The 16,340-nt window shown below is 41.5% G+C and overlaps 1 protein-coding gene across 2 annotated transcripts in view; it reads right to left on the bottom strand.

The window, feature by feature from the left end:
- fstl5 (follistatin-like 5) overlaps positions 1-16,340 on the bottom strand; it is a 195,700-nt gene that overhangs the window by 70,871 nt on the left and 108,489 nt on the right. The gene's annotated exons all lie outside the window — the stretch shown is intronic.

Genomic DNA, 16,340 nt, shown 5'->3' with positions numbered 1-16,340 from the left:
ATGCTCTCTAAATACTTTGCATAATTTATGTGATGATACTATAATGGGAGTTCTACTTTGTCTTTCGGTCTCTCTAAGGACCCTGTGTCCACCACCATATACCTCTTTCTGAGCTAAAAGAACAAACCTGACACGTTTGGGAAGGCACCACTACTGCTCTTCTGCTGACTGCTGAAATTTCATGTGAAGCGCGCTGCTTTGTGCCTTGGAAGTTGGAATATTTTTAACATGCTCAGTGTTCTGAGAGTTTAAAACAAGGCAGACTCTCCACACTCTTGTAAAAGCCCAGGAGTGCTTCCTTTCTGATAAAAGTAACATGGAAAGAAAAAAAAAAGACTCTGGCAGAGAGGCTCCCCATAGAAACGCAACCCCTCACCTCAACCGCAGTAAGTGCTTTGTTCACTTCACTATTTCTGCAATACTCGTAAGTTTTTAAAACCTCTTTCTGATGACGATGAGAAATACATTTTTCTCCAACACTGACAGCAAATACGGCAACAAACTAAGGTGGGTTGTGAGAGGTCAGCCGTGGCTATGGTTGGTTAACGCCTTTTGTGTGTCCAGTATTTTGAGAGGACAATGAGCACAATGTACACTCATCCGGTCTTTGGTGGTGTTATGTAATGCGGCCTGTGAGAGAATGCTTTTTAATCTTTCTCTTGGGTAATGAGCAATGGAGCAAAAGGAAACAGAGACTCAATTTGTTCTGCTCCTAAGGGCATGAAATACAAAACCTAATGAAAGAGCAGGTCCAGCAGACAGTGTTCGCTTGCCCCAGCCCAGAAAATAAGGATGAGAGCACCTTCAATTACAGCATGACTCCAGTGGCCCTTGTACCAATGGCTTCTGAATGCTTTTTTAACCTTCTCACTCGTTTGCCGTGCTCAGTCCACTTGTTGTATCTCTGAACTGTGAACTTGGCGAGCTCTGTTAGATCCAGGCCAATCAGACTGGAGCCGTGAGACAACTCACACTTGTTTTCAGCGGGAAGCTCTGACTTAAGACTTCTAATCCCACATTTGGCCCAGTGAAACCCTGCTTAAGCTCCGGCGAATCACTCCCAGGATTACATAAAAATTAGAGGATTATTAGCAGCCATTTCTTATGACGGGAGAATAACTCTAAATTTAAATGATTGTGCTATTAGTGGGAAGTTTTTTTCTGTTGCGTGTTGTATCATTTCACTGGTGAAAAACTAACAATAGGGTTAAGCCAACTGCTCTGTGAAAGAATTGACAGGAAGTGAGCATTACCAGCCCAGTCAAGCCAGTATGTATCGCCCTATTTATTGCACTATTTTTACAGGTGTCCCTGCAATTTCCACCTCATGTGTATTTAAATATCCCGTATTTGTGAATAATGCATATGTATGTGACCTTTATATAATACTCTGCTCCGTTTGCATGATGCACTTTTTTGTCTAAACTTTTTTCTTTCTTTTTTTTTACATTCTGGAAAACCCATTTTTTACACATACACAGAAAAAAGCGAGACACCAGACATAAAAGAAACAAGCAGCCCCTCATTTCCAAAAAGTAAACTTGAGTTATGCAGTCATTAGTCAGTCTCTTTCATTGGATGATGCTAAAATGTCTTGTCATGGCCTGCAAAAGAGGGAAATTTGTCTTGTCGTTAACACAACCCATCACTCGTTCTGATCTAGAAAAGCCAGGGTTTAAATGGTACACGAAAAGCAATACCCAGCTTCATAAAGCGACGGGAACAGCTCCCTGGTGGACATCATGATGTGACAGAAGTCATTTGATGGGGCACATTAGATCAGTTAAGAGCTGTTTGTATTTAATGAAGACATGACAACAGCAGTCAGCGGTGGTGATATGAGAGCCATGGTGGGCAGAAATAAATAGTAATGACTGCAAGGAAATGAAGAATGTTAGCGAACAGAATCTTACGAGTTTTACAGGGTCTCATTAAATGTGTATTTTATCCAGCGTGGCTACAGAGATGCAACTTTAGTTCAAAGAAAGAATAGCAACGCAATGATTGTTTCAAGCCTTCCAGACATCCTGCTGTCATTAGCGGTGATTTCAAAGCAATAACACACTCATTGTTAACATTTCAACAAAGTGGAGGATGGCATATATAGCACGAACTTAGACTGTAGACTCAACTTCCTTATTAAATATTAATTTGTGGTAGGATAAAACATGTTGAAACTTCAGAGCAAAAGTACAATATGTCCAGAACTAACATGATTAGCTACTTCTTCCAAAGAAAGCTGAAGTAAACAGCATCAGACCTTTTCGCTCTACTGTTTCTTTGGTTTAACACCACAGGAACATTGAAGGGACAAATATGAGCAGACACTTTCTTACACTTGGCTTTTATTTTTATAGCTCACTTCAATCGGTTCAGATAGTACTCGAAGTGAGGAGTGTAAATGGATGCAGTCACTTTAACAGTATGGGGAAATGCCCCCATGGTGCTACTAATAATCAAGAAAACCAAGTGCACACAACGGCAGCAAGTACAGTACAACCATCTCTCGAGATGGGATATGTAAAATTGCTGCTTCATTAATTTGGTAAAGTGATGACATTTTGTCATTCAGACTTGGGATACTTCAATGTTAATCTTCCTCGTGGCTTCATTGAAACATACTCGTGGTATATTTGTCATATACGCAGAATTGAACAGTAAATTTGCTATGTAAGAACTGCAGCTGATGAACTCTGACAGCTTACCTCTCTGATGTGAAGAAAAGGAGACAGTGTGACTTCCCGTTAAATCCTGATTGATCTTATCTCACTGTCGGGGAAATTTTAGAATTATAACTAATGAAGTCGCTTATTGTTACAAGTGTGTAAATAAATGTGCACAACTCTCTTTAGAGACGCTCGTGGTGCTGTTTGATGCTGCAAGTATTTGATAGACTCAGAGGAAAGACTCCTAAAATCAGCAGGAAGCAACAAAATAAGCTTCAGTCCTTTAGACTTTTCTTCCATTTATTATTGATGTATCTCATTACAGCTTCTGGTTAAAGTTTTATTTACATTTCAGTTTGTAAAATATGTAAATCGTGGGGCAGAGTGAATGAGAATTGTATCTTTGGTGCTCTGTGGGATGTTTGTGGACAAATATTGGTGCTTAAATATGGAAAAAAGTCCTCCCCAAATGGCTTCACACAACTCATAGTATGTTGTTTGTGCGTGTCTGTGTTGAAAGATTTAGAGAAATGTTACTGGATCCAACCTAGTAAAACTCTTCTCACAACTTTTCTGTAAACATGAACAGGGTGGTCATTCAGACTTGTTCGGTTGCCATCAGATTAACAAGAAGGAGTATATTTCTGAAAATGGGCTTGTAATGTTGCGCATAAACTGCAATGAGGGTTTACAATTTTACCGTTCACCTTTGTTATTTCATTCAAATAGATTTCACAGATGAGAGGTTTGAGTCTGACCACTCGTGTTTGCTGGTTCTGGTTTGTCTGTTTTTGAAATTCAAACTGTCACACCTCACAATAACATGAAAATTTAGTGAAGTTCCGTGCCGATTTCCTGGCTCTTACATTTAAACTAAAGCCGTTATTAACAGCCAAAGGAAATGCTGGGCTGTGTTTAAATGTGGGCTTGCCAAATGAAAGTCAGTTCAAGCAAACCAATCAAAATGTCAGGCAAACAGAAATGTCCGACAGCAAACGAAAAACGCATGATGGTGAGAAGATGCACATAAATGGAGGAATGAGAACCGGGAAAACAAGTGAAATAAAACACATTAAAACAGCCCCGATGCAAAGAGTAAAGAATTAAGAAAAGTGGATCTTCCATCAGTCACGCGTGGCTAATTCATGATCCTCCTTCGCCCCTGACACTGATAACAATATAGCCAGCAGATCAACACACCATGCAGCCACTTGGCGCTCTCCGTGGAGCTGAGGTGGTGGTGGGTGGATACGCTGACAAAAATCTCCTTCAATAATGTCCTCCCTAACCATTCAATTACAGCCCCCTTGTATCTTAATGCTTTTGGAATACGCTGCGAGCAACAAACTCGATTTGCCGCTGATCCCTCGGGGGATAGAAATGTGTGAAGTTACAGGGGGAATTTAAAGAAGAAAGTGGGCAGACACACGGCCAGGTAGGCTCCATCATAGCTTTAGCTGCTGGATGGAGGAAAGAGGGGAGGGAAGGAAGAGGCAAGGGCTGCTATCCGACCTGAATGAGAAACTCCTCAGAGAGATGGGAGTCTGGGCTGCTGGAGCCGACTCAAACACTCTGAGTCCGGCACCTCCTCTGCGAGAGATTTATCAGAGGAGGAAGTGGCATTGGCTCCTCTTTTTGGTCTGATTTGAGGCCTGAGGGACTCTGCCCCCCGGGAAGGATCAACCTTCACCGTCCAACCTGTAATTAGTGATTAACGGTAAAGTCCAGACTTTTGATTTACTCTGCTCTGCTCCCCGAAAGGGATGTTGGTCAGTGCCACAGCGAGAGGTAAATCACCTATTGCACTGGAGGCAACAAGCTTGTCAGGGAAAATAGCCTGGGCCTAGAGGACGCTGCGAGGGGCCGGCTGCATGAAGACAAATTGCACCAAGGTTGCTTAGCCAACCCTCTTACTCCATCCTCTATCATGCTCTGTCACCCTCTTTCTCAAACACATGCTCACTCGTGCTGTCTCTCTTCACCAAGCCTTTCATTCCTCTCTAACACACTCCCTTTCTCTCCCTCAATGACATTCAATATTACTAAAGCTGAACGGTTGTGTAGCTCCAATCGCTTTTGAGTTTGACGTTTTGAAGCAAAGATAAAAGTATTTTTCCCTGATGCTGAGTATTCATAGCCCATACACAGAAACTCAAAGGTAAAAAAACACACACACCAAAACCAGAGTAGATATTCATGTGGATATTCTCTGATCTCGGATGGCTGAGTTGATTTGTGCAGACTCACTCCCAAACCAAGAAGAATGGAGTCTCTGTGTTTGATACTGCAGATGAGTGGCTCAGTGGACTTGGATGTTTGACAGAGGCAGAAAATATTTTGAACGCTAAAACACACATGTTCCCTTTGTTTTCCCAAAGAAAATACTTAGTTTTGCTTTTCACATTGGACTGTGAAACTACTGAACAAAATGGATCCTTGTACAATAAGAAAACAAACAAATCCCAGTCAACATACAGGGGCAGAGCACACCTTTGCTTAGATTTCCTCTCAGCCCTTAATGCAGATACAACCCGAGGTTGAAGAGCATAAACTGACAGTACCAGTGAGTGAGAGAACACCAAAGGATGTCATCTACCGTCTTTGATGGAAGCAGACCGCTGTGAATGCTTGTTGTGTTTGTCTGTTTTCTACGATAAAGAGTCCATATTTTTGCTTTTTTGTGGCTTTTACACTTTCATTTAGAGCTTTATAGATTTTTTTCCATGCATGTAAAAGGTCTGCAAAGCTCCAAATTCAGTTATTCCCACCCACAGAAAACACTTTTATCATTACATGCCTGAAATACCTCGTTTTAACATCTGGACATTTCCTCCATTACTTATTTACATCATCAAGTAACACATTTGCATAACTGCTACTCACTAATTTGGCCCCACCGCCAAACAAAAAATAACCTGCTTGTTCGTCTTTTCATCGCATTTATTTCCTCGTTAAAGCTGCCTCTACTAGAATCACATTCCTGTAGCCACAGATCTCAGAATTGTGGTATTCTGGCCATGCTTCAGTTTGTTGGGCCAGCTGACCAATCAGAGCAGTTTGGGTCTCAAAGAGATGGTAGCAACGACTTACACATACATTAGCTTGTTTTAGCAGATCCACAAAATATCATTGTAAACCATAAATGAGCTTAATAGAGGCTCTTTAACAATTAGCACTGAAACTGGAGAGAAAGAGTAAAAAAAAAAAAAAAAAAAAAGCCAGAACGATCTATGTTTGCATTGACCGTCTTATGACATTCCTTCATAACAGTTGTGCATCATGCTTTGTAATTTGCTGCGATAAAAACAAACAGAAGCTCTGTCAATCAATTCGTGGTTGTTTACATGGAAAATTCTGCAGCTCAACTTTAGGTCAAAGAACGTTCCAGGGTAAAGCTACCTTTGATGTTGAATCTGCGCTTTTCCACTTAAATGAGATTATTTTTTATAATACTCTGAACAGTCCAGACTCCGGAGAAAATACCACACGCACTGCTACAGCGACCAGCCTGTCGGTATCTACCAGCGTCTCCAGTCTCATTCTCTGGCAAACCAAAGAAAGTAATTATGTTTTTTGTAGCATTATTCAGAAGAAAAAGCTACAGGTATTAGGTAAAGGGTGAGCGGATGATTATTACCCACTTCCTTGCTCCTCCCACAGACATTATAAACATCAAGACAGCTGTAAAACATGAACAAATGGCCTTGGTGAGTGCGTTACCTCTGCCTGATCAGCCTCAAGTCTGTTTCCAAAGCAGCTGTTGGGAGAGATCCAGGGGGACGGCCGGCATTAGTATGCAACGGAGCTTAAGAGGAGCTCTAATTGGACTCATTTTATCACAGCTACCTTGTGGAAAACAACTAATGAAAAAATCCTCTATCTTTCTGTTAAAAGTAAACCACGGAGCACTTAAGCTATAGCATGAGAGAGGCTGTGATTTAACGGCTCCATCATATTTCTCACATAAGCCCACAAGGCTTTAGACCAAATCAGGCTGTGTTGCTTTTTGAATTGTATTCCAATTCAATTCAATTCAATTCAATTCAAAAAACTTTATTTGTCCCCAAGGGGCAATTCAAAGGCACGTAGAGCAGTCAGTGCAATGGAATAATAATAAAGGCAAAATACTATGTACAGAAATAAAAACTAAAAAATTAAAATGACAATACGGTAAACAATTTACTAGTGCAAATATACAAGTGTATGTCAGTAGTACAAGTAGAATAGTTGCAATGGCAATGAGGTAGGTACAGTAATAAGTCAGTACAGATGTAAAATGCAGAGTGCAAAATGCAAATGGAAAAGTTCACGAGGTCCGTGTTAAAGTCCGTGGGAGGTGGTGGCAGTGGGTGGGGGGTGTTGTGGTTATGAGTTGAGTAGTTGGATCGCCCTGGGTACAAAGGTGGCCCTTCTCCTCTGTGTCCTACATGCGGGGCAGCGAAGCCGTCGACCAGAAGGAAGCCACTCAAATGCAGAGAAGAGAGCATGTGAGGGGTCACTGATGATCCGGTTCGCCAGTCTGCATGTTAAGTGCTCATACACTGCAGATAGAGTTCTCAGAGGAAGTCCTATGATCTTGGAACAGACAGTGACAGTCCTCTGCAGGCGGTTTCTGTTCTGGAGGCTGATAGAATAGAACCAGCAGATGATGGAGAATGTAATGGTGCTCTCTATGAAGGAGTAGTAGAATGTCTGGAGAATGTTCTTATTTACTCCAAATGAGTTGAGTTTCCTTAGGAGATACTGCCTCTGGTGACATTTCCTGATTATCTCCTCTGTGTTAGAGGAGAATTTCAGCTGGCTGTCAAAGATGGTGCCCAGATATTTGTACTCCTCCACAAGCTCAACAGGCAGTCCATGGATGGTGGTGGTGACGGCTGTAGCCAGCGCCATCTGCTTGTTGGAGAAGGTCACCACCATCTCCTTGGTTTTTTTAACATTCAGCTCCAAACAAGAGTCATCACACCAGTCCACAAACTCCTGGAGGACTGAGCTGTGAGACCAAGAAGGTCCTGACAGCAGAGACAGGAGGACTGTGTCGTCTGCATACTTGACCAGGTGGGAGTTGGGCTGTGTGGATCTGCAGTCATCAGTGTAGAGGATGAAGAGAAGCGGAGAGAGGACACAGCCCTGAGGAGAACCAGTGGAGGTGTGAAGTACATCAGAGAAGGTGTTGTTGACCCGCACCCTCTGTGATCTGTGGGTTAAAAAGTCCAGAATCCACAGGATGAGCTGATTATCCAGGTGGAAGCGGGAGGAGAGTTTATGAGCCAGGATGTGAGGCTGGAGGGTGTTAAATGCAGAGGAGAAGTCAGCAAACAGAAGTCTTGCTGAAGTGTTTGGGTGTTCCAGGTGACGGTGTACAGTGTCCAGAATGAATGTTTTGGCATCATCAACACCTCTGCTCGTACGATAAGCGAATTGGAGAGGGTCAATCTGTGAGTTAGTTACTCTGATGACATGTTGTTTCACGATTCTCTCCATTGCCTTCATCACGAGAGAGGTGAGGGCCACAGGTCTTAAGTCATTGAGTACTTTGGTTGTACTCTTCTTGGGGATGGGGATGACTGTGGAATGTTTCCACAACTGAGGAACTCTATTACTGTCCAGGGAGTTTTGGAAGACGGTTTGAAACACACCTCCCAGCTGTTCTGCACAGTGTCTGAGCACACGACCGCAGATGTTGTCCGGGCCGGGGGAGCTGGTCTCTTTAGTCCTCCTCAGGGCTCTGGTCACCTCCTCTCTGTTGAAGGTCAGTGTGCAGTCAGTGGGTTGGAGTGTGGTCCTGATCTCCTCCAGCTGTGCGGTGTTGTCTCTTTCAAACCTGGTGTAAAAAGAGTTGAGGTCGTTGGGAAGAGATGTAGGGCTGCTACCGTCCACATGGATGGTGTTTCTGCAGTTGGTGGTGGTGTTCACAGCAGCCATGTTCTTCAAGCCCTGCCAAGCTGAGCGGAGGTTCCCCTGTGTGAAGTTTTCCTCAACTTTGTTTTTATACTTCAGCTTGGCTGCTTTTATGGCACGCTTAACTTCCCTGTTGACCTCTTTTTTCTCTAATTCAGAGCCAGTGAAAAAGACCCTTTTCTTCTTGTTGATGGTTTCTTTGAGCTCCTTGGTGATCCATGGTTTATTGTTGGGAAATATTGTGACAGTTTTGGAGGGGATAATGCTATCCACACAGAAAGAGATGTAGGAAGAGATGGTGTCGACCTGTTCGCTGATGTTATTGGAGGGGATTAAAAAGTTATCCCAGTCTGTGGACTCAAAGCATCCTTGTAGGGCAAGAATGCTGTCTTTGGTCCACTGCTTGATGTTGCAGATGATTTTATTGGCTTTCCGTATAATGGGGATGTATGCTGGAATGAGTAGAACAGTACTGTGGTCAGCAGAGCCTAGAGGGGGGAGAGCAACAGACCTGTATGCATCTGGAACTGACCCATAGCATTTGTCCAACGTCTTCCCCAGGCGTGTGGTGCATGTTATGTACTGCTGAAAACCTTTCAGGGCTTTCCCAGGGGAGCAGTGATTGAAATCACCGAGGATAAACTTAGGTGAGTCGGGGGAGATGCGTTCCAGGTTGTCCAGTGAGTTCATGATATGTTCTGTGGCAGTGGCGGCATTAGCTTTGGGATGGATGTAAACCAGAATAACAAAAAGCTGTGGAAACTCTCTAGGTAGGTAGTAAGGGCGCAGCGAAACAGCCAAGAGTTCAATGTCTGGAGAGCACAGTTTCTCCCTCACAACAACGGTGGAGCACCAACGTGTGTTAACGTACAGACAGACACCTCCGCCATGTTGTTTACCGGTGAGCTCTCTGTCCCTGTCCAGTCTCAGAGTGGGGGCAAAGCCATCGATATGCAGCAGGCTGTTACAGTCGTTGTTGTTTAACCACGTCTCCGTGAAAGCTAGAATCGAAGCCCTTCTGTACTCGTGCAGGTAATTGATGTTAGCCTGTAGCTCGTCTAGCTTGTTACGGAGCGAGCGCACGTTGGCTAGGATAATGGAGGGGAGCGGCCGCTGTTTACATGTCTCCCGCTTTAATCTGGCTCTTACTCCACTTTTTTTCTTGCCTCTTCGTGTTACCTTGTGCTTGTGGTGTGAACGGTGGCGGAGTAATTCCTCTGGAACTGAGTCTGTGATGGTGGCGGGTTGAGGATTGGCTCCGAGCTGCAGCAGGAGATCTTTGGAGTAGACGATCCGCTGGCCGTCAGGGAAACTTAACCCGTTCGTGGGGACAGAGTCCCACAGGAGGAGGAAGAGCGGTAGAAGTAGTGCCCAGAGGAATGCGTCCATGGTGAGAAAGTGCCGGGAAGAAGTAGAAGAAGTAGAATCCGCGGTCGTACCGTTAGCGAAGGTGGCTACCGCTAGCGCTAGCGGGTCTACCGCGGCGGCGAGTGTGTCTACTTGCCGTGTTTACCAGAGTAAAAAAAAAAAAAAAGAGAAAGTTTCCAAGTTATAGAACGTTGGGAACACATAGACACACATAGACAGGACACGAATAGCAGGACAACCCTATAAAAAACAAAAAAAACACTGTAAACGCTATAAAAAACTGCTCTACGAGCCAGCCGGTCAACCACACGAGCAGCGACCCGGAACCGGTCGCTGCTTTAGTGTTGAGTGACACCGGTTCCTTCTCTATTCTGAGCATCATCAGACACCTCACTGTGTGCTTGTGTGTGTGATAGGACGGCAGAACATTGAGTAACTGTACTGAACAGCTTTTCCTGCCATACTGTAAATTAAAGCCTTACAGTAAGCCTGCACCCAAGCGGCCGGGCCTTCTGCTAGTGTTACACAAGCACCGCAGCCAAGTTAAATAGCTGCAAAACTCCAAATAATGCATGCCAGCACCTTCAAATGGATGACAGGAGATGTTTAGTGTTGAGAGAAGAGGATGTACGCAGCTCTCTGCTTAGCCTGAACTGCTAAACAGTCCTGACAGCCAGAAAAGCACATTGAACTTGGCTCAGTCCGAGGGCTCTGAAATATTTTCTGAGAGGTCTCTGCTCACTGGGAATTTACACTTGACCTGTCAGTGCCACATGAACCCTACTGAAGAATTCATTCATTGAATCCACACAGTCATACTGCAAAAACTCTACCAAGTCAGTTTGTCTTATTTTTAGTCAGAATGTGTTATCTCACTTCATTTAAGATAAATTCACTTAAGTGACATTTCAGCAAGATGGAGAGATTTGTTTTAGGACAATGCATCTTAAATATCTTGTTAAGTCAAACAATCTTGAAATTATCTTGCTTTCAGTTGTATTTTACAGGAAAACTCAAAATAAGTTTAGCCTTTGTGTCGTCCTGAGGGTCAAATTGACCCTTTTTAAAGTTTGAAAATGTGAAAAAAAAAATAAAAAATTCTCAGTGAAACTTCTGATGTCCACATTTTCAACATTTTTGGGAAATTTTTGAACATTTTTTTGGTGGAAAAAAATAAATGCTAAAAGTGTTTCTTAAGAACATTCACAAAAAAAATCAAACAAAATCCAGCGAAATTCACTGGAATTTGGTAGATTTTGTATGTGAATGTTCTTAAAGAAAATAGTACAAGTTTTCCTGATATACCGTATATGTAATCACTTTAGATATTTTTAAGGATTATTTTATAAGATTTTTGCTAATTTTTTGAAAATATTTACAAGAATTTTGTTGTCAAGTCTGGGGGATTTTTAAAAAAAATAAAACTTTTAAGGGAAACTTTTAAGCAATTATTGGAATGTTCTTCCTGAAGGTTCTGCAAATTTTCAAAAAATTTGGGGATTTTTTTTGGCTGATTTTTTAGATTTTTTTTTTTCAGACAAGAAAACAATATTTTTCAGTGCTCATAAATGAAGGCAGCAGGAGGGTTAATACATCTCAAATCAGGAGGTTACAAGAAAGCTAAAATCTATTTTTGAGTGAAAAACTACTTTTTTAAAAATTATTATTTAATTTTTTGCATATAGGACTAATTTTAAGACACCTAAGCTTGCCATTCCTGGTAAAATATAGCTTAAAATACGTTTTCCCAGGTAATTTTAAGATCTCAATATTCTAAATATCATATCATATTCCAAGAATTCTTACCAAGCCATTTTTCACTTCTTCTATTGGCAGATTTTTTTCACTTATTTCAAAGTAAAAGTTCCTTGAATTAAGTTTTTTTTCTTGTTTTGAGAGGGGCATTTTTTCCAGTGCTCTGACCTCTAAAAGCGTCGCTGTCCACAAAACCAGCGGCCTTGTCAGCTAACAAATTCAGTGGAACCAAGTTAAGACTCAGCGCTCACCTACGTCAAGACCTTGACAATAATTACACAATTTTAGTCAGTTAATCTTTTTCATGCAAAACAAAAACAGAAAAAGATGTGAACATTTTTAAAAAAAAATACTCTACATATTTGTCAAAATTACACAGTGCTTCCTGTTTATCAGCAAGTTAAAAAATAACAATCAAACCTTGGAGGAAAATAGTTGAAAATCCTCATCCTTCTACTCCAGTTAAGGATCACTTAAAGTTATAAAGTAGCTCAAGTTCTTTTAAATCTCTCGAATGCATTCTGAAGATATGAAAGGCACATGTTGAAAAATGAACCATGAATTATGAAACCATTTTAACACTACTTCTCGCCGCCTGTGAATGGAAAACTCAGCAGGGGTTTTGACAAGTAAAAGCTTGAGTATCCATTAATTGTCGCTTTGCCATGGGTGCTGAATAACAGCAAACTTGACTTAATGAAAGCAGCCATCCCTGGAGAAGGTCTGGCTGTTGGTTTGGATGTCTAATTATAATCTTCACGGAAGTAAAGAGAGTAAGTCAACTCATTTTCAAGCTCGGCAAACTTTCTGTAAATGTATGTGTTAGCCGAGACTTGGAAACACACAGGATGAGAGCTGTCTTGCATTGAAATGAAAGGGAATGAGCGGGAAGATAAAGTTAACTAAATAAAATGAAACAGAAACTACAAAATGGCATGCAGGGGAAAAAAAATCAGAGGAAAATGACAATAATACAGCCACAATCATGGATTCAGCGAATGAAATTCATTAAAAACAAATCAATTTGATAAGACTAATATTTACCACAGCTAGTAAATAGGAATGTTCCTCAGCTGAATTAAATAGTTCCAGTTGACTAAATTTGGGGCTTCTTTGTAATGCATTGGCAAACCTGGATTTTTATTTATTTATTTATTTTAAGTCAGAAAACTTTATCAATGCCTCGGTGTGAGGAGCACAACAAAATTACAATAGGATGGATCACATTACAGCCCGTCTGAGTTTCCCACCAGTCCCAGTGGAATCCAGGGGCCTCTTGTCTCAGCAGAAATCGAAGAATTCTATCTCCTGGCTACGTTCTTTCAAGAGGTGTCAGAGTTCAGATCAATATCTTGGCACCCAAGAAAGGTGAGATACGTCCCACAGCGCAGCACAAACAGCACAACAAGTCCACTAGATGGAAATGTACTGTTAAGTTCATTACTACGAATCAGCTAAGATGCAAAACATTAAAACCGCCTGTGAAAAATGATGTAGGTCCCTCATGTGCAGCTTCTCGTATTGAAACATCTGGTATTATTTGGATTATGTGGGTTGTCGGCCTTCAAAGGTCAGGTTCTTTCCATTGCATCTCAGAAATGCTCGATCAGATTGAAATATGTGGAGTTTAGAGGTCAGATGAACACTTTATGCTCTTTGTTGTGTTCATTAAGTCATTTCTGAACCATTTTTGCAGTGCTGCTGATGTCCAGATGTACCATTGAGGGGGTGTGATTGATCTGCAACAATGTTTGCAGTTTGGATGCATAAAAGTGACATCCACATGGCCCAAGGTTTCCCACTTCATTCTAACAAGACGTTCAGTCCCTTTCATTTCACTTCTCAGTGGTTTTAATGTTGTGGCTGATCAGTGTGTGCCAAATAGGTAAATATAATATCCAACACAATTTGCATTGAGACGCTTTGGAGACAAGTTAAAATGAGGTTTTTCTTCTACAGTCAGAAGAGCATAAAATAGGACAACTACTCTTTAAATGCATCCACAATAAGCGGTGCAGCCTTTTCAAATGTGAAGAATGTGCACGGTTTTGTTTGGGATGACTTTCAAGCCAAAATGTAGCCTGAGGGAGCATTCAGACAGAGAATTCTCTCCAAACACTTGCAAATTCATTTTCACTGTTGTTTGTGAAGCAGCACGTCTAGACGCATGGAGAATGCATTCAGTAGGTGTACCCAAACTAATGCCATTTAAACTGTGAGGTGCACACACAGCGCACCCTGTGATTGTTCAGCCAACTTCAAAGCGCCTAAAAACCGCGCTGACACCACGCTGCAGTCACTGTGTGCCTTGCGTGTATCAGCTTTTGAAAGCCTCTGTCTGAATGCCACCCAACTTAGCAAATATTAAACAACATTTTAGAAACTGTCTGTTCTTTCAGCATCTGAATTTGGTAGCGGAAATATACTCGCAAGTAACCTGAAATTCAGAAAGGTCTATTTTTTATTTTTTTTTGTGTGAATGCATCAGTTTAGACTTGACTTGTGTCAAACTATGAGCATGACCTTTTCCGAGGTTTATTTGGCGGTGATCACAGATGTTGACGGGTGTGCTGCGGATGTCAAACGTCCTCCTATCAGTGACTGCACAGAAGTGGCTTCAACTATCTTGTTTTGACATGTCCAGAGAAAAGAAGCACATGTAAAAACATAGAAAATGTATTTATGAGAGCAGCTGTGACCTAGTGCTTTTTCCTATGTGCCTGTTGAACTAATCCTACATTTGCTATTCAATCCCTGAAAGGTGCAGTATGTTAGCTGTCTTTGCAGCTTTAAGAGAATGCAATTAAGTACATCTTATATTGTGCTTTGGTGTATCTATTCAGGACAGCATGCAGGTTTGGCGTGATTAAGGAATATAGCTATACGTTGAGTGGAAGTAGGGATTTATTCCAAGATATCCAATAAATATTCACTGGTGCTGTGACATTGAGGAAAGTATTGACTGCAGCATTAATGCAGAATGGATGCAGATTACTCTACAAAGTAACAGTATATCTGTCACATACAGCACAGTCTCGCATCTACTTGTTGGAACTGTGATTGTAGTACTGCTATAATGACTAACTGCTGCACAGGAGAAAATGCATTGGCTGTGTGTTTTTAGTAGCTTTAGTGTATTTTGTCTTTTGTGCTTTAATGTCATAAATCATTTAAAAAATAAAAGTTCCGTTTCTTTGATTAATCACTGTACTAAAACAATGGTGCCTCTACATATTATAAATGTATTACTTCTTGTTGCACATTATTCTAGAGAGAGATTTCACAGACAACGTGCTCCTCTGTATACAGTCTTCGAGGCATGCTGCAATTATTATACTGACATTTTATTTCGCTCTCAATCCATCAATTTCTGCTCTGTCTAAGCACAGCCTGCAGTTCACGCAGATTCATTACATTTTTGTCATGGTGCTACTGGTTGCAGCTGAGTCACTCCTGGCTTCTTGGCTGCACTGAATAGAGCATATTTTTTGTGTTCTGTTTTGTTTTTTGTATAGAATCCGGTTACCACAAATGGGTTATTTTAGCAAACCTTTAAATTGATTTTGAAAGCCTTTTACAAGGGAGTAGTTGAAGGACCATCGTAAAGTTGAAAACAAACAATTCTCTCTGATTTTACAGCTTCAGTTTAAATTTGTTTTAAAGATAACATGCATTTGAATCTGCCAGCAGCATTTAGCGTTTAGTTTCGTTGAACGGTTTGTTAAGCCCCGGCTGATCTGCAGGAAGATGTGAAGAGTCCTGTAACGTATTTTACTGCCATGGTGGAAATAAATCCATAGCAAACTGCCACAGATAACAAATTCAGTTCCTGTGTTGAACTGCTGTACTATAGGTTTCTTCATATACGTTGTGCTACAAAACAGCAGCACCCCTTTTATCTGTCTTGATGCTGCATGTAGTTGATTTTAATGTCTGACAGTCAATACTCCCATGCGCTCTGTCACTCTCCCACCAAAAGTTAATGACACTTCATGATAGATGGCACCTTATCTGTTTACCCATGATGCACTGAGCCATCATTCAACAAATTACTCAACGATGACATGGTGCTCACTATCAGCGGCGTGGCAGACATCATTCATATCTGTAACATCATCTAATTAAAAGACATCACTTCTGCCAGACAGTTTCCTTACAGCCAGCTGAAGCAAATTGATTCTCAACCCCCTTCCAGTCTATGCAAAGGGGGAATGAATAATGCATGGACATTAAAGTCTTATCTTCTGTCCTGACAAACAATGTTGCCATGCTTTGAATATTCCAGAAAGGTGCGCAAAGGGTCCTTATTAGCAGAGCAGTCAGACAGGTGCCGTTTTCATGGGGAGTCATTCTGCATTTACTGCTGTTCGTTTCTAAGCCCCTCCATAATTCTGGACACACTGGATCAACGGATTTACTTTACGATGGGGCTCAGTTTACGACAACGCTTAAGGAATTTGCATAGATTTTTATAGCTGCCACTCAGAGATTATGTCAGCAATGAACTGAAAAACTGTAACGTTGCAGTATCTTTTTGCCTCAGGCAGTGTGACCGTGGTCTGTGAGGCCACCGGTCACACCTGCAGCCTGTATATGAAATGCATATTCAGTGCTGAGGCCGAATTACTGGAGGTGTCTTTTACTGCATTA

The sequence above is a fragment of the Acanthochromis polyacanthus genome, chromosome 10 (genome assembly GCF_021347895.1).
Source record: "Acanthochromis polyacanthus isolate Apoly-LR-REF ecotype Palm Island chromosome 10, KAUST_Apoly_ChrSc, whole genome shotgun sequence".
NCBI classification, from domain to species: Eukaryota; Metazoa; Chordata; class Actinopteri; family Pomacentridae; genus Acanthochromis; species Acanthochromis polyacanthus.
This window is presented reverse-complemented; position numbering and strand designations above follow the sequence as displayed.